General features: G+C 41.8%; 1 protein-coding gene across 2 annotated transcripts in view; it reads right to left on the bottom strand.

The window, feature by feature from the left end:
• Positions 1-26,385, bottom strand: part of LOC126365962 (alpha-tocopherol transfer protein-like) — a 104,614-nt gene extending 78,229 nt beyond the window's left edge. The window contains exon 1 of one of the 2 annotated variants that reach the window (XM_050008757.1): positions 26,268-26,385. The gene's annotated coding sequence lies outside the window, so the exon portion shown is untranslated. The remainder of the gene's footprint in view (positions 1-26,267) is intronic. The other variant, XM_050008758.1, reaches the window with a different exon arrangement.
• Between the last annotated feature and the right edge of the window lie 209 nt (positions 26,386-26,594).

Below are 26,594 nucleotides of genomic sequence, written 5' to 3'. Positions count from 1 at the left end.
AGGTATTTCCTTTTTCCGTGCGCTATACGATATTGGACTATTAGAGAATTGTGAAGTTGGTTCGATGAACTCTGTCAGGCACTTAAAATGTGATTTGCACAGCATCCATGTATATGTAGATGTAAATGTAAAATATGTTTTCCAGCGTGAAAGCTCCTTAAGGACAGGTATACTGTCTTGAAGAACAATACTTTTTTTAATCCATATCATTTTATCCGTTTAGCTCGTAAGATTTTATTGTATCCTTTACTGTCTAACCCACTGCGAAGTACTCAACAGGGAGCGTTCCTACAGAATTGGAGAAAACACTAGCCATAATCTCTCTGGTAGGCGGAAAGGACTGCCCGGTAATTTTCACCCTTGTCAACACATGCTTTCTTTGGATTGGAAATTTGCTAAGAAGAAAGATTTCGCAGTACAAGTGAAGGAAAAAAACTCAGAAAATTGTTATTTTGTTATTATATCGCACGAAAAGAAAAATATTTATTGTGTCGCTTGGTATCCGACTTCAGACTTGAAATTAAAACACCCTCGAAAGTTTTGAAATCCCTAGGACCGATATGTTGCCCGTATCAACGACGATAACATGCAAAAAACATTGAGATTTTCGATTCCCGGAATGGATGAACCGTCTATACACGTAATTAATTTTGTATGGAACCCTCACAATGCGCATCTTACTCGCACCTGCCAACATTTTCTTTTTTTAAAATACATTTTCAGTTCTGTTGTGTTCTCGGTACTTTGTTGAATATGTCGAGACTTTATCCAGATGCCAAACCATGCAGAAAGTCCTTCTAACGTGCGTTAGTAGAAGGCTCATGGCCTTTGAGCCAACCTAAGCTTTCCTCTAGAGTTCCGACATTTAAAAGATCGATTAGTGCTTTTTGTTGGCTAGAGTTCTACTAGCTAAAAACTGAACGGTGTGTTTTAGTACTAGTGTTATCACAAATAAAACGTAGAGCCGCAGTATAAATGGCACTTGGAACAAAAACTTTATTGCTGCTGTGTTGCCAAAGAGTGACATTTTTGAGACCGTGGCTGTATAGAAAATACAATCGGACTCTTCCAAGGTGGAGAACAGCAACCAAACGTTGTTTGTTTACAAAAACAGTTCCGATGCCAGTTTCGAACTGACAGGTTTATCTACAGATGGCTGTTCATTCTTGTTGTGTATTTGTTGTCGTTTACATTATTACAAAAACAGCCAACAAGGAATGTAAACAACAACAAATATTATATGAACGTGAATACCCCATTGAAGATAAACCTGCTGGTTCGAAACCGGTAAAGGTGCTATTTGTATAAATAAACATCATTATGAAAAGTGGCTGGTTACTGTGTTCTTAATGGCAACTGTAACCAGTCTGTTTACTTAGAACGTTTATTTTCTGATTTCTCCCATTATTTTTTGTGTTGATGCGATGAGCAACATAATTCTATGGTATCAGAATGCCTTCTCAGTTTTTTGGATAAGGATCACTTATGTATAAACAGAGGTACATTCTTTTTCCTTTCTTCTGCCAAGTGTCAGATTTGGAACGTAGAACTTTTTGCCATTTAGAGTCTTCAATTATTGTTCGTGCCAGGTGTCTCTATAGATCTATTGCTACCTCTCCCTCCTTTTGGGTCATTAGATTTCGCCCTTAGTGCACTGAAGTACGGTGGCTAAACTAGGTGTTCATTGAACTAGGAAATCGCAGTGATGTGGACACACAGGTCAAGGAATGCATAAATTTTAAAAATCTTCTCCCGGAAATGGAGTACAGGAGGCGCTGAGCAAGAAGGTGACGGAAACATGTTTGCCTTGAAACAGAAGTACAAAACAAATTACCATCACGCATACGACGACCGCAGACATGAAAAACCGCTGAATTGTGTTAAGTAATATTACGCGGCCGTTCTTTGTATAAACTCACAATGAAGTTCAGTAATAGTTCTCTCATCATACCGTCCCGTACTTCTGAGTCGTTCTGTGAATACGACGGATAGTGGCAAACTTCTGCCATCTCGAATAAATAAAGTTGTGTAATTCAATATTCATGTGTTTACGGGTACTTTTTTTCATTCCTGTTACACATTCAAATCCCCGTATCACAATACCGCAGTACCTCGCTACAGGCGCAGCCTATTGAAAAACACAGATATTTATCCATCAGCCATTGCACAGTTACACACTTTACAATTGTGTACACATTTAAAGAATAAAATTTAGTAACTGACAAACCCGGAATTACCCGGGTATTCGTTTTGCCAATTTTGTACTAAACACGAAAACAAAAAATGAACTGTGGTTGTAGTGCAATATCGAAAAAACTCTCATTTCCATGAATTCATGAAAATACCTCTGAAATTACACCATGTGACCAAAAGTATCCGGCCGGACACCTGGCCGAAAATGACTAAGTTCGTGGCGCCCTCCATCGGTAATGCTGGAATTCAATATAGGATTCAGGCCTGGACACTGTGCAGGCCAGTCCATTACAGGGACGTAATTGTCGTGTGACCACTCCGCCACAGGCCGGCCTTTATGAACAGGTGCTCGATCGTGTTGAAAGATGCAGTCGCTATCCCCGAATTGCTCTTCAACAGTGGGAAGCAAGAAGGTGCTTAAGACATAAATGTAGGCCCGTGCTGTGATAGTGCCACGCAAAACAACAAGGGGTGCAATCCCCCTCCACGAAAAACACTACCACACCATAACACTACCGCTTACAAATTTTACTGTTGGTACTACTAACGCTGGCAGATGACGTTCACCGGGAATTCGCCTTACCCACACCCTGGCATCGGATCGCCACCTTGTGTACCGTGATTCCTCACTCCACACAACGTTTTTCCACTGTTCAATCGTCCAATGTTTACGCTCCTTACACCAAGCGAGGCGTCGTTTGGTATTTATCGGCGTGATGTGTAGCTGATGAAATCCAAGTTTTCTCACCTTCCCCTTGCAGAGGATCCTGATGCAGTTTTGAATTCCTGTGTGATGGTCTGGATAGATATCTGCCTACTACACATTACCACCCTCTTCAACTGTCGGCGGTCTCTGACAGTCAACAGGTGAGGTCGGCCTGTACACTTTTTTGCTGTACGTATGCCTTTACGTTTCCACTGGACTATCACATCCGAAACAGTGGACCTAGGGACGTTTAGGAATGTGGAAATCTCGCGTACAGACGTGTGACACAAGTGGCACGCAGTCACTCGAACACGTTCGAATTCCGTGAGTTCCGCGAAGCGCACCGTTCTGCTCTCTCACAATGTCTAATGACTACTGAGGTCCCTGATATGAAGTACCTGGCAGCGAATGCACCTAATATGAAAAATGTATGTTTTTGTGGGTGTCCGGATACTTTTGATCACATAGTGTATGCAGTAGATTCAGTGTGAGATGATGCCGGACAGTTGCTGTACACTGGGCGCAACTGCTTCGTGTGTCTTCATCGCAATTTTGTGAACTTCTGTATGGCAACACCTCTACATAGCTGTGTAGATGGCTATTGTTTTCGCCTACAGACGCTCGTGCTTCGCAGTTGGAAACTGTAAGAAGCACAGTCAGACGTCAGGGGATTCCTTAAATTGACTCGACTGTAGGAGTGTCTTAGTAGTGGAGAATAAATATACACTGAGGAGGTGAAGAAACTGCTACAGCCGCGAGGGTTAGCTGAACGGGCTGGGTCACCTTGCCGCGGTTGACGCGGCTTGCCCCGTCGGAGGTTCGAGCCCTCCCTCGGGCAACTATCTGTGTGTTTTCCTTAGCGTAAGTTAGTGTATGTTAGATTAAGTATTAGATTAAGTAGTGTGTAAGCCTAGGGACCGATGACCTCAGCAGTTGGGTCCCATAGGAACTTATCACGATTTTCCAAACTGGTGCACCTGCCTAATATCAAATGGCTCTAAGCACTATGGGTCTTAACATCTGAGGTCATCAGCCCCATGGACTTAGAACTACTTAAATCTAACTAACCTAAGGACATCACACACAGCCATACCCGAGGCAGGATTCGAACGTGCGAGCGTAGCAGCAGCGCGGTTCCGGACTGAAGCGCCTAGAACCGCTCTGCCACAACGGCCGGCCACCTGCCTAATGTCGTGTAGGACCCCCGCGAACACTCAGAAGTGCCGCAGTACGACGTGGCATGGACTCGATTAATATCTGAAGAGTTGCTGGAGGGAATTGACACCACGAATCCTGCAAAGCTGTCCATAAATCCGTAGAGTACTAGGGAATGGAGATCTCTTCTGAACACCACGTTGCAAGGCATCCCAGATGTGCTGAATAACGTTACCGTCTGGGGAGGCAACTGTTTCTAGTCGTCAACAGTCCAATGTCGGTGTTAACGGATCCAGGCTAGGCGTGAAGCTTTGTGTCGTGTACTCATCAAGGGCGCACGGGTGGCCCTTCGTCTCCGAAAGGCCGTATCGATGAAGTTTTGCTGAATGGTTCGCACACTGACACTTACTGATGGCCGAGCACTGAAATCTGCAGTAATCTGCGGAAGTTATATATTTTCAACATTTCGCGGCCCTGTCAGCAACTGTATAAACATTAATTTTAATTTTAATAATGAACAGCCACAATTGCACCGTTTACCTAGAATTTACCTAGGTTTCAGTCGGGATATTCTGAAGAAGGTTGGGTTATCCCGACTGATACCTAGGTATATTCTAGGTAAACGGTGCAACTGTGGCTGTTCGTTATTAAAATTAAAATTAATTTGCGGAAGGGTTGCACTTCTGTCACCCTGAACGATTCTCTTCAGTACTCGTTGGTCCCATTCTTGCAGGATCTTTTTTTCCGGCCGCAGCGAAGTCGGTGTTTCGATGTATTCTGCCTGTTTCCCTATCTCTGTATTTGAATACGCCTACCTTCACAACTTTCTTTGCCGTTTCAGTGTAGTACATTCCTTCCCCATTCCAGAGAAGTGGTGACAAACATTGTTTACAAAACGGCGTCAGTCACTTCCCGGAAAGACGGGAGGGATCTGTTACAATATTTCATTTAGTGTATGTACGTGGGAGGGGACTAACATGCAGTTAAGTTTATCGAATTTCGTGAGTTAAGAGAATAGTATTAACTATTCTAATTACAATGCAATATCTCCCGTAGTAGTTGAAATCATCACTGTCCATACCATCAGATCTTAAAACATACGATGTTAAAATCACACTAGAAAGGTTCACAAAAGAGGAATAAACTACTTTGGTTTCTGTTAGGTTCAGGAAAAAAATCCGTTATTAACCTGCTGTTGCAGTTCAAACTCGTTGTCATGGGGAGTGGATGGTGGCCCAACTGAATCAGCACCGATCTTTTAATGATTTAAAGGCGCTGTTTGTATTATTTAGCAAATACACTACTGGACATTAAAATTGCTACACCACGTAATGACGTTCTACAGACGAGAAATTAAACCGACAGGAAGAAGATGCTCTGATATGCAAATGATTAGCTTTTCAGAGCACTCACACAAGGTTGGCGCCGGAGGCGACATGAGGAAAGTTTCCAACAGGTTTCTCATACACAAACAGCAGTTGACCGGCGATGCCTCGTGAAACGTTGTTGTGATGCCTCGTGTAAGGAGGGGAAATGCGTACCATCACGTTTCCGACTTTGATAAAGGTCGGATTGTAGCCTATCGTGATTGCAGTTTATCGTATTGCGACATTGCTACTCGCGTTGGTCGAGATCTAATGACCGGTTGCAGAATATGGAATCGGTGGGTTGAGGAGGGTAATACGAAAAGCCGTGCTGGATCCCAACGGCCTCGTATCACTAACAGTCGAGATGACATGTATCATATCCGCATGGTTGTAATGGATCGTGCAGCCACGTCTCGATCCCTGAGTCAACAGATGGGGACGTTTGCCAGACAACAACCATCTGCACGAACAGTTCGACGACGTTTTCAGCAGCATGGACTACCAGCTCAGAGACCATGGCTGCAATTACCCTTGACGCTGCAACACAGACAGGAGCGCCTGCTATGGTGTACTCAACGACGAACCTGGGTGCACTAATGGCAAAACGTCATATTTTCGGATGAATCCAGGTTCTGTTTACAGCATCATGATGGTCGCATCCGTGTTTGGCGACACCGCGGTGAACGCACATTGGAAGCGTGTATTCGTCATCGCAGTACTGGCGTATCACCCGACGTGATGGTATGAGGTGCCATTGGTTACACGTCTCAGTCACCTCTCGTTCGCATGGACGGCACTTCGAACAGTGGACGTTACATTTCAGATGTGTTACGACTCGTGGTTCTAACCTTCATTCGATTCCTGCGAAACCCTACATTTCAGCAGGATAATGCACGGTCGCATGTTGCAGGTCCCCTAAGGGCCTTTCTGGATACAAAAAATGTTCGACTGCTTCCCTGGCCAACACATTCTTCAGATCTCTCACCAACTGAAAACGTCTGGCAATGATGGCCGAGCAACTGGCTCGTTACAATACGCCAGTCACTACTCTTGATGAACTGTGGTACCGTGTTGAAGCTGCATGGGCAGCTGTAACTGTACACGCCATCCGAGCTCTGTCTGACTCAATGTCCAGGCGTATCAAGGCCGTTATTACGGCCAGAAGTGGTTGTACTGGGTACTGATTTCTCAGGATCTATGCACCCAAATTGCGTGAAAATGTAATCACATGTCAGTTCTAGTATATTATCTTTGTCCAATGAATACCCGTTTATCATCTGCATTTCTTCTTGGTGTAGCAATTTTAATGGCCAGTAGTGTTTTAATCTCATTGGTAGATAGTGGAACTAATACCAAGCATAAAATCCATCAACAATATGACGGAATACTCAGTTCTAGTATTATCAAAGTGTTTGGGTAAAAAACATAATAAATCAGCTTAATGCAATCGTTAATATCTGACTTCTGTAAGGACTGGGTGTAGTACGTTTAAAAAGAGTTATAACAAACGTAAAATTGTGCTATATTCTCCACATATTAGCTACGGGTAATAGTTGTACAGAGTTTCACAGGCTACCAAATATCAACACATTTCAGCAGAATGGAGGATGCAGTTAGCAAGCTGAAGTGATGATGTTCCAAAATTCACATGAAAATCTTTAACCACATTAACTCAGGGTACCAAAGTTTTCTTGTAAAATACTGGAATTATGGATGAATTCAAGGAATAATAAAGGCTACACTTCAAAACCCATGAATATCTAATACCAAAATGCTACCTTCTCACTTTAAAGTACCTTAAATTACTTCATACATCATTCGTCCTTCAAAACATGGCACAATGGAACACATGCGAAGACACAGTAAGAGTGGAAGTGAGTGAAATATTACACCTATGTCAAAATTACTCCGTAGTTGTAGTTGGAAAAACTGTAGCAATAAGTAGCCAAAGCAGCTGATGTGCTGACACTACCATAACTTGGGTACATCATTTAACATTATCCTCGTCTTTTTCATAAAACTTCACATAAAAAGGGAAAGAATGCATTGAATTTATAATCAGTTCATTAAATAAGAAAAGATTCACATCTAGAATGTGGTTCTGTTCGACAGAAGCGCATGCATTTTTTAAAACAAACTTTGACTGACGGGAGAAGAGCACGTGACTTGTCCGGAGGGGAAGGAGAGATATGCATGTGACGTCGACAAACTTTAATGGCGATTCTATCTAGTAGGGTGATGTAGGGGGTATTATCTGTGGCGTATCGCACGTCTTGCGGGAGGGGAAAGAGCGGAGAGGTATGGGCAAGGAATGTGGAATGTCGTGAGGGGGGAGGGGGGGGGGGGGGCATGTGCTTGGTAAGGCGACCTTGAAGCTAACGTTTTCTTGAAGCACAGCTGAATCCAAGTTGGTAGAAACTACTACCTGTTGCGGGGTATACAACCGTTCGAACCTAGCTACTGAGTTGGACGGGTGATTCCAAAATGGGGTAAGGCTGACAACAATAGCAACAAGGGCGGCACCAAATAATATATCATTGTGACTAACAGAGGGCGTCGTGGCGACAGGTGGTAGTACAGAGTGCAGATTGTCAGGCTTGAGTATCTACGAGCACAAAGTAATCTTGTTAGCTCCAGCTGATAGTTATGTAACGAAAGGGAAGTATTACAGTGAATGGAAAAGTAGTAAGTAATTACCTCATGTTGTAGTGGCGGGCGAAAAGTCGATGGTTATCCCTAGAGTTGGCGCGCCTGTGTATAAAGTGCGCCAACAAAAATTAAAATTTCTTGAAATACATCATTGTCGCCGTTGACTGTATAAACTATTTATTATTACGATTGCAATTTCGGCCTTAGGGCCACTTTCAAGTAACACTGCAAAAGTTACCTAAACATAAAAAGATACAAGTGAAGCACATGGTGTATATACATAATGAAGCAAACATTTCATTAAAATAGTAGCGTAATTATAAAAATTGGTGAGAAATGTGCATAACTTGCATTGAAAATGGCCCTAAGGCCGAAATTGCAATCGTAATAAGAAATAGTTTATACAGTCAACGGCGACTGTGATGTCTTTTAAGAAATATTATGTGATTGTGAATCTCAACCATGAGAAGTCAATCAAAAAAATAAAATGATTTTGCACAGTTCCATTTTTGTTTCACAACTGCAGACCTGTACCTATTCCTTCATTATTGCTTCAGGTAACACAGTGATAATTTGTGTTCTCACACGTCCAAGTGAGCAGCAGTAATATGGAATACAAAGCGAACTAGGCAGAAAAAAATTACGATCTGTGCAAAACAAATTACCCTGATTATGAGCTAGCAGCATAATGCCACACTGAGGCAGTTGTCTACGAGACAATTAGTGATCGAATAAGCGGCTGGATGGGATCTCATGCCACTGCACTGTTTTATGCTTCAAGTCGGTCATTACTGTCTCTGTAACACCTGTCCTTGGCAACAGGGTGTCGCAACGAAAATTTATTTCATTATTGTTTAATAAAACAGTGGTGTAACTTACATTATGTAAGTTTATTTTCTTATTGTCTAAATAAACTAAGATTATACTGTGATTTTGATCATACATGACTCACCTTGGCAACACAAATGAAGCCATTCTATACATGTGTACAAAGTGTGCCGCGCGCCAGTTCGTGTTATGAAACCGGCGCGCCCGCTCGAGAGTTAACTTAATTATCAAATGCGCACCATGTCACTGGACAATCTTAACTGGCAAGTCCAAAGAACGGCAGGGGTATAAGTCAGTAGCAACGGGGTAGTGGGGGTACGAGGGGGGGGGGGGGGGGTATGGTGGTGCTGGAAAGAGGCTTACTCGTCATCCTGATGAGGATGAGACCAAAAATGCGGGGTTGCATTAATCAATGCCTGCCATCGATGCGTACGTGGAATTCGCAGTATGTAGTGGTTTCGTAAATGATTTGCTGAATCGGAAGCTTTGGTAATGGATGTTAGGGCTTAGGACGAAAAGGTGTACGACCAATAGTAAAAATCATGTTGCGTTTAACGCAGAGTTTTTTCTAGGTATAATCGTGGACAGCCGTCCGCGATCGAAACGCCAGGGTAGCCCGACATATTGGCCATTTATGCCGAGCATCCGACCCGCGACGTACCGGGAGCGTGCTCACGTTAAAGAATAAGGAATTTGGTAAAATCGGGAACAAGTACAGGTGACGGGTTTCAGAATAAGATTGATTCAGCTACCCACTAGTCGCAGTGTTTTTTCTTCCCCCTTCCTCTGCGGGATGGCAATATGTCTGCGTAGCATTGCCTACCGACCAGGGTGTAGACGAAGGCGAGACTCGTCACGATGTGTCAAAGATGCCTAGATGAAGGAGATAGGTAGGCGATAAGTTGTTGTTGTTGTTGTGGTCTTCAGTCCTGAGACTGGTTTGATGCAGCTCTCCATGCTACTCTATCCTGTGCAAGCCTCTTCATCTCCCAGTACCCACTGCAACCTACACCCTTCTGAATCTGCGTAGTGTAGTCATCTCTTGGTCCCCCTCTACGATTTTTACCCTCCACGCGGCCCTCCAATACTAAATTGGTGATCCCCTGATGCCTATGAACATGTCCTACCAACAGCTCCCTTCTTCTGGTCAAGTTGTGCCACAAACTTCTCTTCTCCCCAATCCTATTCAATACTTCCTCATTAGTTATGTGATCTACCCATCTAATCTTCAGCATTAATCTGTAGCACCACATTTCGAAAGCTTCTATTCTCTTCTTGTCCAAACTATTTATCGTCCATGTTTCACTTCCATACATGGCTACACTCCATATAAATACTTTCAGAAATGTCTTCCTGACACTTAAATCTATACTCGATGTTAACAAAATTCTCTTCTTCAGAAACGCTTTCCTTGCCATTGCCAGTCTACATTTTATATCCTCTCTACTTCGACCATCATCAGTTATTTTGCTACCCAAATATCAATACTACATTAAGTGTCTCATTTCCTAATCTAATTCCCTCAGCATCACCCAACTTAATTCGACTACATTCCATTAAAATGGCTCTGAGCACTATGGGACTCAACTACTGTGGTCATTAGTCCCCTAGAACTTAGAACTACTTAAACCTAACTAACCTAAGGACATCACACACATCCATGCTCGAGGCCGGCACATTCCATTATTCTCGTTTTGCTTTTGTTGATGTTCATCTTACATCCTCCTTTCAAGACACTATCCATTCCGTTCAACTGCTCTTCCAAGTCCTTTGCTGTCTCTGACACAATTACAATGTCATCGGCGAACCTCAAAGTTTTTATTTCTTCTCCATGGACTTTTCCGAACTTTTCTTTTGTTTCCTTCACTGCTTGCTCAATATACAGATTGAATAACATCGGGAAGAGGCTACAACCCTGTCTCACTCCCCTCCCAACCGCTGCTTCCCTTTCATGCCCCTCGAATCTTATAACTGCCATCTGGTTTCTGTACAAATTGTAAATAGCCTTTCGCTCCCTGTATTTTACCCCTGCCACCTTCAGAATTTGAAAGAGAGTATTCCAGTCAACATTGTCAAAAGCTTTCTATAAGTCTACAAATGCTAGAAACGTAGGTTTGCCCTTCCTTAATCTAGCTTCTAAGATAAGTCGTAAGGTCAGTATTGCCTCACGTATTCCATCATTTCTACGGAATCCAATCTGATCTTCCCCGAGGTCGGATTCTACTAGTTTTTCCATTCGTCTAAAGAATTCGCGTTAGTATTTTACAGCTGTGGCTTACTAAACTGATTGTTTGGTAATTTTCACATCTGTCAACACCTGCTTTCTTTGGGATTGGAATTATTATATTCTTCTTGAAGTCTGAGGGTATTTCGCCTGTCTCATACATCTTACTCACCAGATAGTAGAGTTTTGTCAGGACTGGCTCTCCCAAGGCCGTCAGTAGTTCCAATGGAATGTTGTCTACTCCGGGGCCTTGTTTCGACTCATGTCTTTCAGTGCTCTGTCAAACTCTTCACGCAGTATCGTATCTCCCATCTCATCTTCATCTACATCCTATTCCATTTCCATAATATTGTCCTCAAGTACATCGCCCTTGTATAGACCCTCTATATACTCCTTCCACCTTTCTGCTTTCCCTTCTTTGCTTAGAACTGGGTTTCCATCTGATATGGTAATATATTTTAAAGTTTTCAAATTTAATTGTGGGCCTCAGCCGCTTGTATTGAAGTGCCCACCATATACCACTCGCTCGCTACTTTGAGATTCCCTCAAAATCTCGTGCATTTGCACAGAAGTTGGTGGATTCATAGCCCACTGAGGCGACTCAGTTATGTGAATGTGTGGTAGCTGTTCTTTCAGGCATGTCCAAAAGAGCAGACACCATGCATTTGCCTCATATTTGTCACGCATTGTATATTCGCAGTACACTTTAAACGGAATATTACCTCCCAATGTACAATTTATATGTAATTCCATAAAAATTAACATATTTTGCTAGAAGTAAAGTTAAAACTGTTCATGACGTAAAAGGAATCCAAGGGCCATTCGGCTCGTAAGGTCCGATCGATCGCGAAGTGGAAACGACACTGAAAACCCGCTTTGCACAGATGTGTTGGGCAGTATCTCTATTACGTCCATCGATAGCGTCACGTCGCTCTTTTGAGTTTTGAGCGCACAGTGAGTACGTGCAGATGAGTAGAAAAAAGTGTCTGTCACCAAGTGTGAGGGTCTAACAAGAGATTTCGCCTGATATTATGCAGCCAGCATAGCATAACTGTCATGCGTATCCTTCTTTATGCTATGATCAACATCAACATCTGACAGTATTTATGCTCCCTTCATCATATCCTACAAGGCCTACTAACAACACTAAACACAAGCAACACAAATGAACTCTGGTGGCCATTCTACTTGTCGCAGAGAACTGCAACTATAATTATTTACATACATGCCGAGTACGTGTACGTGCACAAAGTTAAATTGGCATCTGATCATATCATCTGGGTGCTTCACTTTTGTGTCACTCATTGTAGTTTTGAATGTACGAATTAGTTCCCAAGTGAATATCTATACATTTTTCTTGGTTTCCTGTTTGTTTCAGCATTGATGTAATACTGGTTTGTTAATCAGTACGATATTGCTTTCACCATACCAATATGCACCATTTCAGTCTCTCAACAACCAGTGCTCAACTCTACTGTCATATGTGCAGTATGGAGTTATTTTATTCCTTGTTTCAGTTCTTCAGGTGAACCAGATTCAGTTAACGTAGTACTGTAGGACCTGTGCCATTTGTTTGTTAGGACTGGCGATATACCGGAAATTTGGAGCAGTTCTCAGTACAGCTTTTATGAGGCATCGATCTTCTGACTGGTTTGATGCGGGACCGCCACTAATGCCTGTCCTGTGGCGGCCTTTTCATCTGAGAGTTGCAGTTGCAACCTACATCCTCAATTATTCGCTGGATGTATTCCAATCTCCGTCTTCCTCTATGTTTTTATTACCGCCTGCATTTCCCTCTGGTTCGGCACACATTATTCTATGATGTATTAGCAGATGTCCTGTCATCCTGTCTCTTCTCCTTGTCAGCGTTTTCCATACATTCTTTTCTCGCGATTCTGCGGAGAATCTCCTCATTCCTTACCTTATGAATCCGCCTGATTTTCAACATTCGTCTATGGCATCACATCTCAAATGCTTCTGTTCACTTCTGTTTTCTCCATAGTCCATGTTTCACCACTATACAATGTTGCGCTCCTAATGTACTTTCTCAGAAATTTCTTCCTTAAATTAACGTCTATGTTTGACACTACTAGACTTCTGTTGGTCAAGAATGCAAGGGTTTTCACCAGTGCTAGCCCGCGATTTATGTCCTTTCTGCGTCCATTCCGGCCTAGGTAGCACAATTCCTTCATTTCGTGTTCCCCAATTCAGATGTTAAGTGTTTGGCTGTTCTCGTTTGTGCTACTTCTCTTTAGTTTCCTCTTTCTTCCATTTACTCTCAATCCATATTTTACACTCTTTAGACTGTTCAATCCATTCAGCAGATCCTGTAATTCTTCTCCCCTTTCATTGGCAATAGCAATGTCATCAGTGAATCTTATCATTGACATCCTTTTACCTTGCTGTTTAATCCCACTGTTGAACCTTTCTTTTATTTCCGTCATTGCTTCTTCGATGTGCAGATTGAACAGTAGGGGCGAAAATCTACACTCGTCTCTTACACCCTTTTTAATCTGAGCGCTTCGCTCTAGGTCTTCCAGTAGTCTTACTGTTTCCTCTTGGTTCTTGTACATATTGTATATTACTCGTGTTTCCCTATAGTTTACTCCTATATTTCTCAGAATTTCGAGCATCTTACACCATTTGACAATATCGAAAGCCCTTTCTAGGTTGACAGAACTTACGAACATGTCTTACTTCCATTATCAGCCGCAACATCATAACTGTCTCTGTGGTGCCTTCACCTTTCCCAAACCTAAACCTTTCGTTGTCTAACAGATCCCTAATTTTCTTCCATTCTCCTGTGTATTAGACTTTTCAGCAACTTGGATGCATGAGCTATTAAGATGATTCTACGATAATTCTCGCAATTGTCGGCTCTTGCAATCTTCGGAATTGTGTGAATGGTGCTTTTCCGTAGGTCTGACGGTATACTGCCAGTCTCATACATTCTCCACACCTACGTAAATATGGTTGCCACCTCCCAGAACAATTTTAGAAATTCCGATAGACTGTTATCCAACCCTTATGTCTCATTTGATTTTGAGTCGTCCAAAGCTCTTTTAAATTCTGATTCTGAATCCCCTATCGACTCATGTACTTTTTACACTTACCCGCCCTCTCTCCTCTACATTTAACAGTGGAATTCCCACTGAACTCTTACTGTTACCGCCCTTTCTTTTAATTTCAGCAAATGTTGTTTTATATGAAGACAGTAACTATTCTCAAGAGAACATATACCACTGATGACAGTGCAGCTCCTCTAGAACAAATGATCATTAATTGAAAACCTCAGCTGCCGACAGGTGTTGTTGATATACCTCCATGGAGACAGCCGAAAATGTGTGCCCCGAGCGGGAACTCCTGCTTACATGGCAGACGCCCTGTGCATCCGAGCCACCGAGGACTGCAGGGACTTATCCTTTGAATGCTTCTTGTGAGACACACATTCTCAACTGTCCACAATCTACACACGTCATCTTAGTAGGCGCGAGTAATGAGTGGATGGGCAAATATCCATTACGTACATAATGTATGGTGATTGTAGACAGTTGGGAATGTGGGTCTCACGGGAAGCGTGCATGGGATAAGTCCCTGTCGCTCTGTGCATCTGTGTCCGCGGTGGCTCAGATGGATGCCGGCACAGTAGCTCAGCGTGTTCGGTCAGAGGGTTAGCTGCCCTCTGTAATAAAAAAAAAAAAAAAAATTGAGTGAATGGATCAATAACGAACTTCAGCCGGCGTCATGAACAATTCAAACGAACAATAATGAAAAAAAATGAGATTAAAAAAAAGATGGATAGAGCGTCTACCATGTAAGCCGGAGATCCCGGGCACGAGTCCCGATCGGAGCACAGATTTTCGTCTGTCTCCATCGAGGTATATCAACAACACCTGTCGGCAGCTGAGGGTTTCAATTAACGATCAAATGTTCTTTTGACTTTTCTGCATGCTGAGTTAGTCTTTCGACATTCTTTTCTTTTTCCATTGCTTCACATAAGTCCTGCAGCTACTTCGCCGTAATTTCCCTGCCCTTCCTATTTATTCCATTCCTAAATGACTTGTATTTTTGTTTTCCTGAAATAGCTTGTCAAATAATCGGGCGTTAACACGAATTGGTGTTAAGGTTGCTCGCCTCCCACTCTGAAAACCTATAATACTACGTGAAATTTGAAAGGTAGGAGGTTTTCCTCCGCATGAAACCAAAATCTGTTGCGGTGTTGTTAATACGTGCTGTGAAAGGCAAGACTTACGCGGCGTATTCCAGAGGGCGTGGCTTTGAGGTAATAAGCACAGCCGGCCTCAGGCAGTCACTAACCAGCTGTGGCCAGACCGGTTCGTCCGGGGTCCGTGTCGGGATGGGCTGCCTAGTGGAAACAGCCAGTTACCCGTCCCTGACCAACGCAGTGCCATTCAGTACGGCCTGCAGCGGCGCTTAGTTTTGGTCCTGGACCTGAGCCCTTCAGCGTTCTTTCCTACTCACATTACAGACAAAACAGAACTCTCATCACTGTGTGCATTTCTGCATCTACATCCATACTCCGCAAGCCACCTGACGGTGTGTGGCGGAGGGTACTTTGAGTACCTCTACGGTTCTCCCTTCTATTCCAGTCTCGTATTGTTCGTGGAAAGAAAGATTTTCGGTATGCCTCTGTGTGTGCTCTAGTCTCTTTGATTTTATCCTCATGGCCTCTTCGCGAGATCTACGTAGGAGGGAGGAATAAACTGCTTGACTCTGTAACACCATAGTTCCAAAGATCTACTGATTTATTTTGCCTTTTGTTTTATTTATTGTTACATCACTGGGCTTCTGGAAATGTGTTTGAATCGATAACACAAAATTGCATACTCCTTTCTTTGTAAAAAGCTTGTCATGATTTGATTCTATGCAATGTAGTGTACCTGTCATTTAAATTCTTTGTCCCAGCTGGAGGGAGACAAAACTTACTGCATATATTTGGAATTTGTTTAAATAATTTTTTATACAAATGTCAATATGTGCAAAGATTCTATTTTATTTAAAATGTTTGGCTGTTGTTATGTAATTGTTGATCCTCACTTAGGGTTGTTAATTATTTGTGTACAAAAGGTGGTTGGCCTATGTAGAAAAGGTGGAACCAAGAGTCAGTCGGGGACGAGCTACCAAACTGTCAATTGCTCATGTTAAAAGTCGTGCATTGTGATGGTTCCGAGAGAGGCTTTTCCTGACGCTTTCCGATGCCTCGGATGCATGGATAAAAAGCAGGAATCATTCAGAAATTGGTATCTATCATCGCCACCAAGAAATGACAGAGTCCAGCAATTCTACCTGCAAATCCACCTACTAACATGCAATCGCCACCACACTGCATAATCACTGTAACGGAACACTATAATAATGTACAGTGAAAGATCAGCTTATTGGATGTGTTAGTGTGCTCAAATGTAAAGTAATTTATAACTGAATTTATGTACCTACCGTGATTTTTTTTTTCTTATCATAACATCTCTCAGGTTCCTCTCCGTTTATACTAAAGTGATTACCGAGTGTCCTTACTGAAAGAACACTAAAGCCCAGTGTTTTGCTAATTAATGCCTCTTTACATAACAAAAAGAAAGTTAAAGTTAATGTGACAAGAGAGTCAGTTAAAGTAAATGATGCTTGCTGATAACAATTTTCCTATTAAAACTGCTCATTAATATGTTGTTGCCAACTTCAAAATTAAAAGTTCTTAAGACTGAGGTTTATAAAGTTTTGCTTAGTAAACGATCACATTGCTGCTTGTTGTAAATCGCAAAAGGTGAGTCAGTATCTTACAAATATGTTAATTTTGTGTCTCACTGTAGTAAAAGTGGAAAACTGCAATACTGGAAAGTTAGATACTCATGCTTGCTAAGCACTTGTTTCTTTCGTGTATTGAAAGTGCATATTAATGTTGTAACAGGATCTATAGTTTGTCAATTGTGCACACGCTAAATAACAATTAATAGTACGACCACTATATATGTAAACAGTAACTTTTATTCAAAATTCAGTGAGAAATTTTTTGTTAGTGAAATAAATTTACCTTTCATTCTAAATAGAAAAGTATTTAGCTGAGAGAGAGACTTAACTTATGACCAGTTCATAATTTTGCAGTGAACTACATTTACAATTTTTTATAAGACGGGAAAATGTTTGAAAAGTAATATTGAACTTATGCCTATTTTATGATTCTACAGTCAATATTGATAGTAATATTATTGAGACCATTCAGTTTGAACAAGCCTTGAAGGCAAAAGTATATGTCGTTTTCTGTTGCCATTATGCTAATAGCCATGTTATCTTACAACTGTTAGCATTTTTTTAAACCTGAACATATGCAGGTGCCATAGTCATTGCACTCACGTGTGGCAAAATATAGGTTGTGTTTGTCCGTCAAAGTTCCTCATACTTATTTTTCTTAAACAAGAATGTCAATAATTCTCTTGCCTAATTAGGTTGGCGACAGTTTTCCTTACTCTTTGAACAGTGTAGATAGGTAAAATATTAAAAATGTGGGTCTCAGGAAGTTTCATATCAGCGCACACTTCGCTGCAGAGTGAAAATCTCATTCTGGAAACATCCCCCAGGTTGTGGCTAAGCCATGTCTCCGCAATATCCTTTCTTTCAGGAGTGCTAGTTCTGCAAGTTTCGCAGAAGAACTTCTGTAAAGTTTGGAAGGTAGGAGACGAGGTACTGGCAGAAGTAAAGCTGTGAGTACCGGGCGTGAGTTGTGCTTCGGTAGCTCAGATGGTAGAGCACTTGCCCGCGAAAGGCAAAGGTCCCGAGTTCGAGTCTCGGTCGGGCACACAGTTTTAATCTGCCAGGAAGTTTCATATCAGCGCACACTCCGCTGCAGAGTTAAAATCTCATTCTGGAAACATCCCCCAGGCTGTGACTAAGCCATGTCTCCGCAATATCCTTTCTTTCAGGAGTGCTAGTTCTGCAAGTTTCGCAGAAGAACTTCTGTAAAGTTTGGAAGGTAGGAGACGAGGTACTGGCAGAAGTAAAGCTGTGAGTACCGGGCGTGAGTCGTGCTTCGGTAGCTCAGATGGTAGAGCACTCGCCCGCGAAAGGCAAAGGTCCCGAGTTCGAGTCTCGGTCGGGCACACAGTTTTAATCTGCCAGGAAGTTTCATATCAGCGCACACTCCGCTGCAGAGTGAAAATCTCATTCTGGTTACAATAATAGGTTTACTGGTACATCCTGACCATGTGCTACATCTCTTTCGATTAGTTACAGTATTAATTTCACATTTATATTTTGTTTTTCACATAAGAACAATGTTGATCAGCAAAGCATCGTTTCAGAATTATATGTGTACTGTAATAGTGGTTATTTTTGTATGTAATTTGGAAACCGCTCACTTCAGAATCAGGCAATTAGGACTGGTGTTTATGTTTAATGCTCTCCGAGGGGTTCTGAACGGTAGCAGTGACATACAGTAATATTTCAACGATCACTTCACGAGTGTACCGTGAAAATCAGGAATCCGGTAAAACATCAAATCTCCGACATCGCTGCTGCCGGAAAAAGATCCTGCAAGAGCGGAAACATCGACGACTTAAGAGAACAGTTCAGAGTGACAGAAGTGCAACCCTTCCGCAAATTTCTTCAGATTTCAATGCTTGGCCATCAGAGAGTGTAAGCGTGCCAACCATTCGGCGAAACATCATCGATATGAGCTTTCGGAGCCGAAGAGCCGTTCGTGAACCCTTGATTGCTGCACGACGCAAAGCTTTACGCCTTGCCTGGGCCCGTCAACACTGACATTGGACTGTTGATGACTGGACACATTTTGCCTGGTCTGACGAGTCTCGTTCCAAATTGTATCGAGCCCATGGACGAGTATGCGTATGGACAACCGCATGAATCGATGGACCCTGCATGTCTGCAGGTTACTGTTCAAACTGGTGGAGGCTCTGTAACGGTGTGGGGCGTGTGCAGTTGGATTGATACGACTAGATAAGACTTTGACAGCTGACACGCACGTAAGCATCCTGTCTGATCACCTGCATCGATTCGTGTCCATTGTGCATTCCGACAGACTTGGGCAATTCCAGCAGGACAATGCGACACCCCACACGCCCAGAATTGCTTTAGTGTGGCTCCAGGAACACTCTTATGAGTTTAAACACTCCCGCTGGCCAACAAACTCTCCAGACATGAATATTATTGAGCGTATCTGGGATGCCTTGCAACGTACTGGTCGGAAGAAATTTCCATCCCCTCGTTCTCTTACGGATTTATGGACACGCCTGCCGGATTCATGGAGCCATTTCCCTCCAGTATTACTCCTGATATTAGTGGAGTCTATTCCACGTCGTCTTGCGGCACTTCTGCGTGATCGCACGGTTCCTACACGAAATTAGGCAGGTGTACCAGTTTATTTGGCTCTTCTTCAGTGTAATATAAGTAGAAAGAATGTATATTGGAGATTAACAAGAATGTAGCAACCAGTCTATGATAGAAATCTGCCAAGGACAGTACTTCTATTTATGTCATGTATCGGTAAAAAAATGCAACGATGATGATATACCACTCGAAATCGATTTCAAACAAGATATGTTTCTGCGACTGGTTGCTACATTCCTTATAACTTTATATTCCACTGCCCCTGCACAGAAAGGGAACCTTATGGATCCCAACATTCAATATATTGGAGACACAAATTGTAATTGAAACTGGCTGCTAGAAAGAAATCGAAACCGCATATTTTCACAGCACAGGAGTTTCTTTCTCGCAGTCTGTTTGAGCGAAACAACTGTACATTGTCGTTCAAAAAAAACATTGTCTACTAAACAACGTTCGTCTATATGTTAGTGTATCACATAAATATTTGAGTAAACATACGTTGAGTGGTGTTTCCTATCTCCGTGCGTTGTCTATGTACAGTAGTATAGGTAATGGAGAAAGTAAAATATTGCTACTCTCTTCCTGGAACGCTGCCACTCGGAATTTTAACCGTCATCCTCTCTGTGATGCACAGGTCTCTCTTGCGTCTGTCACTGGAAGTGAATGAACTTCTGGCTTGGATGGAACGAATCTGTTTAACGCAGATACCTACAGAAAGCATAACGCGAGCGTACCACGGTACAGATAATATTTTATGGGACTATTTTCTGATGCAGATTAGAATATAACAATAAAAGATTCTTTAAAAATTTGAGTGAAACTACTCTGATTCGGCCATTTGCTCATTTCGGAAACACTTAAGGTCTCGGCTCGTAGAACAGATTATACTCCTTGGAAATCGATTTTTAGACGAAGTTCCATAAATGAATTAGCTGTAAGTGATATGGATATATGGCTGGGTATTGTGTGATGGCCTTAGCTTAGTTAGGTTTAAGTAGTTCTAAATTCTAGGGGACTGATGACCATCGATGTTACGTCCCATAGTGCTCAGAGCCATTTGAACCATTTGATATGGATATTAATTCAAAATACTGTGTATCTTAAATTAATTTACAGTTTTCGGATGATCGTTGGTTAAAAATTTATTACGGAAAATAGATGGATGTAGCAACTAAATACGATGTGAGTTACTATTACGAATATGTTCCGTTACATATGTATATCAACATACAAAAATTTGGCTTGAAGTGGGTAAAATAAATGTGATTTTCACGAGTACATCTCTTACATAACAATAGTTTCCTTCTTTCGTATTTCGTAGACTGCACACTTGTAATTAAAAGAATACTTCACAAATAAGAATAAAATCAAGCTCATGAACATTCATTAGAAGACTGGTTTTAAAAGAAGAAAAAGTACAAGTAAATCTCGCCTGGTATGTGAGTCTGCCATTCACTAATAGCATTTGAAATTTATGCTGACACCCTTCGGACGACAGACGCTAAATTATTGAGATCTATTTCATTAACTGTAACGTTGGTACCGCAAAGAGTGTTCGAGACCGAAGATTTCAAAAATTCTAAAATGGTAAAAATCTTAACTAGCAGAATCTGAAAGACAGCCGCCGTAATATCTTGCGAGAACATGATAAGGAAACTTGCTCAGGAATATGATTTCAGGGAGGAAACTGGAAATATTCTGCAACGCCTTTGCTTATCTGTTCCGTAGAGATCGTGCAGACAAAATCAGGCAAGTGACAGCTAGCATAGGAACTCTATCCTTGATTGAAACGGGAAGAGACTTTATGCTAGTACAATAAAATGTACCTTCTGCCTCTCACTTCAGTGACTTGTAGCTTATAGAAGTAGATATAGATGTAGAAGAGACCAAATTTACGCTGCCGGATTGTATTCCACGTACCCCGAATATTTGTTGTACTACCATAGGTTATAGGCTACGCGAAAATTTCTACACATATTTCAGTTGTTAAGAGAATATGTGTAGCTCTCCAAGAAAGAATAGGCATCCGTTGAAATTTATTCAAGAAGAGAAAAAAATACGATATTTAAATTTTTATTTTAGAGGATGTTCCCGCAAGACTGGTCAGTATTCAGGGATATTACGGGAATGATAATTTGAAGGATAATTTGAAGCAAAAAATGTAGTAAACATGGGACATAAAATACATACCTTAAGAGCTATGAGTATTTCTTCATGCTCTTACTGTGAAACAAATATGTTCTACTGCAACCTCTTTGCTTTCCCCATTGTGAGAGGTGGAAATATGGACCAAAACAAGAAGAAAGTAAGTCCAGTCAGCATGGGCTCTAAACTGTATGCATTAAGAGCTATGAGCACTTGTCATCTTCGATACTTTGAAGCAAATTTCTTCCAATGAACAAGTGCTCATGGCACTTGAGGCACGCATTTTAGAGCTCATGTTTACTGAAACTCTTTAGCTCCTATCATATCCTCGAATGCTGAGCATTTCTCCTCGGACACCCATGTAAGGGGTTCATTAGGGGTTCATTACTAATTGCCAGCGTACTTGAGCAGATGTAATTTCGATGGATTGCTCACGCGCTGCCTGCGATATGGAATATCTATACTACAATAGAATCGCAGGTCAGAGCAATGTTGGCAGTAAGTCGAGTTCAGTAGCTCGCAGAGAGCAGTCGTGTTTTGTAGCGCGCATATGTAAATTGTCACAAATGATTTAACCACAATTGTAATGTTAAATTGCCATGTAATTGCTTGCAGAAATATTTCAATAATAACTTTAGTTCTGAAGAAATCTTTTGGCAGTCATTTATCTGAGTTTAAAGATTTTACGAATTTTTCCTGTGCATACTTGTGTTGATTAAGCAAAAGAAAATCAGGCGTTTTCCTACATACGAAAATGTAGTGGCCAGCATTGCACTGGGCTGAGCCAAAAATTTCTTATAGGAGCAGATATATAGATAGCGTTATCCGGCGACGTCACTGTGAGGTAAGAATTTTTCAGTTTATTCAGGATGATTTCACAAGGCCATGACGCAGCGCTGCTGACGTCAGAACTTATTAATCTCGATATGCAGTCAGTCTTTAATGGAAGATGACATTAAAACTTGAAATTTTATTATTGGAAAGAAATTTTTCTATTGGGAACTTAAACTAGATTTTTCTGTTGGGAGGTTACACTAAATGTGAATATTATAATTATTTTTCTGTTGGGAGGCATAACTGGTTGGGTGAGTTTGAGAATGTGTCCTACTCCAGTTACTAAATGTGACGGGAAGTTCACAATGATAAGTATGTTTCATTACTTCACGTTAAATTCATCTTTCACGTTATTAATATGAATACGAATGCCACCTTTTTGATTCAGCGATCTGAAATTACATTTTTCTTGTGGATGAATCTGGAGTAGCCCACGAGTTATCCACAACAAATATTTTTATTCATATACCAATTATGTCAGGTTTACACTGACAGTTGAAACTCGGAAAGAGATAAAAATCGAAGTATATATGAAGATGGTATCTGTTGTTTCGGATACGTCCGAAATAACAGATACCATCTTCATATATTTACAGTTTAGGCTCACTGGCCATTTGACCATCTTCTTCTGTGCGGATGCACAAACGACAAGTCCCTGCAGTCAAACTATCCTCTGTGTCCTCGGTGGCTCAGATGGATTGCCGGCACGGTAGCTCAGTGTGTTCGGTCAGAAAGCTGGTTGACCTCTGTAATGAAGAAAACTAAGTGAAAGGATCAACAACGAACTTTAACGGATGTCCTGTGACGTCCGCAACGACCAAACACAACGAACAAAATGAAAAAAAGGACGGATAGAGCGTCTGCCATGTAAGCAGGAGATCCCGGGTTCGAGTCTCTGACGGAGCACACACTTTCACCTGTACCCGTCGACTTATGTCAACGCCTGTATGCAGCTAAGGGCATTCATGTCATTGTGAAAACCTAAGTAATTGAAGGAGTTACGTATGACAGCAAGAAAAGTAATCAGGAAAGAATGCCACATTAATCTGTGCTTAAAGTGGACGAACAGGAAATATAGTAAGGAAAATCTTTTGTTGAACTGTGATTCAGCTTATAGCAATATTTTTACGTAGAAATATCATACCTCCGGTCATAGAAAAGCATCTACTACAATATTTTCATACCTTTTATTATTAAATGTTTGCTGCCATAATTAACGTTGAAGAAAATGTATTTTGAGAGCTACTTTTTAGTAAAATGTAACGTAGTGCCAGAATTCGAACAAGAAAATGTAAGAAATTTCCAAAACCACACCGTAACTCGCTGGCAGAATCGACTCAGCCTCGGAAGAAACCAAGGCGAGGCAGGTTTTGCAAATCACATTATCGTATAACCACTCCAACATGTATACAAGATTCGCAGATCTGTGAATGTCTGTTGCGCTGTGTTGGAGCCCGTAGCCTTTGAAAGGACTCCAACTCCTTGAGAGAGTCAACTTTTCGACCTCGAAATTTCGCACTTTTCACTTCTCTTCTCGGCGGATGCTTTTGGATCCACGTATACACACAAATATAGTATGTTACAGCCGCGTACTTCAGAGTCCGCTATTACGACTTGGTCGTGTAAAACAGGCTGTAGACTCAGCAAGCTGTCACGTGTCTTCTGTGTCCACAGAGAAGTGGTAAGTTGTTGCTGTGATTACAGCCACATTCCTAGAGGGTACAAGTTCCCCTCTTGGTCCCCTGAAGGCTACGGAGGTTGTAATGCCATTGTAAATATAATACTGCCATTAATCTGCTCATTTAAAAAATTTTTTGTTCCATAATAATTTTGAAAAATTAAGAAAATACTATAATGAGGGTAAGCTTTTGTTAAGTGTAGTTCACATTCTTAAAATAATCTCTTTGACGTAGGTGGAATAATGTATTAAAACATATTTTGTAAATCATTATGTAATATTTCAAGTACAACTATTATTAATTATGTCAATTTTGTATGTATATGTAAATGGTTCGTTCTTCCGGTTTTTGTAAGCAGAAGTGTAAATTGAAAAGGTGTAGGGATCATAGGTAGAACGGAACTCCGTTCTGTAGTGGAACGGAAAAGGTGGTGTGGCGCGCGAGTGAGAATTGACGCGCAAGTGGCTCAGACAGTCGGTAGCTGCCCTGCAAGTGGTGAACACGCATTACGCTGGTCAAGCACTAGAGACCCCGAATTTACCTGCAAGACTGGGTTTTTGGCCTAGGACGTGTTCTACATGATTGGCGCAGAGCTGCAATAAATTAATAGCTCAAAAATTTGTAATTTTATCGTCACCACCAAGAGGAAGACAGAACTATGTACATCAAGAGCCGTACCTGCGCAATGTTACTACGCAGCACCGCCTCACGCCACCTTCGACATCAGTAACAGGCAAAGTACTTTATTTAGAAGTGTATCACAGTATGAACCATCCATCTTCAATCAGTGGAATATAAGTGTTAAATGTACCTTTGTGTTTAACCGTAATTTTTCTATTTCATTTACCTCAGTAGGGTCCTTCCCTAACCGAATTTATCGCGAGTATCCTGATGTTTATTGAAGCTTGAATAACAGTAAATTACTGGCAACAGTACTGTTTTGGTAGTAAATTCTGTAAATCATTATTAAATACAAAAGTTTGCACGTATCAGTTTAAGGGCCACCTCTTTGCGTGATCATGAGGATATGTTCTCAATAGTATTTCTGAAAGTAAAGTAACATAATTGTTTAACTGCAACAACCTTAACAGTAACTGTTCGTATTGCTTCTCCATGTCAAAGCAAGCCAGACAAATATTGGTGTTAGTAAAACGTTAACAAATAAGGCCTAAAGAAATGAAATTTAGTCATGTTAAACAATGTGGCTCTGAGTACTATGCGACTTAACTTCTGAGGTCATCAGTCGCCTAGAACTTAGAAGTAATTAAACCTAAATAACCTAAGGACATCACACACATCCATGCCCGAGGCAGGATTCGAACCTGCGACCGTAGCGGTCGCTCGGTTCCAGACTGCAGCGTCTAGAACCGCACGGCCACTCCGGCCGGCATGTTAAACAGTAGTTTTGGTCATATGAATGATATCTATTAGCTTAATATTTTTTGTACTGTTGTTGAAACATATGAGTGTTTTCTTTAAAGATTTACTGAAGTATAGTGATAAATTCCATATGTAACAGAAAGTGGGATTAATAGTATTTGCTGGCAAGTGACCGCAGTAAGTGAAAGTAGTTATTTGTTCAGTGTTGAAAATTGACTCCATCTTTTTGTGTAGACACTGTGCCCGATTAGGGCTGGCTGCCGTTTTATTAAGCTAAACAGTTTATTATTATAACAGGCTTTGTCTGATAAAAGGTTTCCAAAAGTAATTATTCTCACTGTTTTCCTCCCGAACTGTATGATTCGGAGAAAAATTGTTCGATACTTTACCACTGGGTTGAACACGGTTAAAATCTCTCTCCGAGAGTCGATGGTTTGGAGTGTTAGTGCTGCGTGATTTTGTGGTGGTGTTGCTGCCGCTACTTACTGCATAGTTCTGACATTCCGAATCGCGGATCTTCCGTCTTTACAGTGGTAGAACTCAAACGTTCTGGTACCGTATTGACTAGAACGCGTAAGTACCGTTGCAAGGTACGCTTACATAAAGTCCTTCGAAGGAAGACTGTAAATCACCCCCCAACAATGATCAACGGTACGTGTTAGGGAATTAACCAAAAGTCTGCAGGATTATACATTGCTGCATGAGGAAGAAGATGGATTGGGTGCAGCCGATAAGACGCGCGGAGCACTTACCTCAGTCTGGAGCAGGTGAGCCGGCGACGGCCTGGAAGCAGCGACCGTGCCTCAGCTAGTGGGGCAGCTGCAGGCTCTGCGCGCGTCTCCTTGCTACTGGCGGAGAGGCCGCTTTCTACTAGCCGGAGGCTTCCACAAGCGGCCGGGCGGTGGGGAGGTGCCGCGTACGGCTCTGTCTCAGAGACCAGCCTCTCGAGGCGAACTTGTTGCCTTAGTGAGCGGCTGCGGCTGCGACCGCGACAAGACAACAGCGATCAGAAGTAGGGGCTGCTGTAGACGTTGTTCGATTACCTGCACACGTCGTGGCCATCCAGTCTCCACTGGCGT

Source organism: Schistocerca gregaria, chromosome 4 (assembly GCF_023897955.1).
Source record: "Schistocerca gregaria isolate iqSchGreg1 chromosome 4, iqSchGreg1.2, whole genome shotgun sequence".
NCBI lineage: Eukaryota > Metazoa > Arthropoda > Insecta > Orthoptera > Acrididae > Schistocerca > Schistocerca gregaria.
Note: the sequence above shows the minus strand (reverse complement) of the source record. Positions and strands in the feature narration are given on the sequence as shown.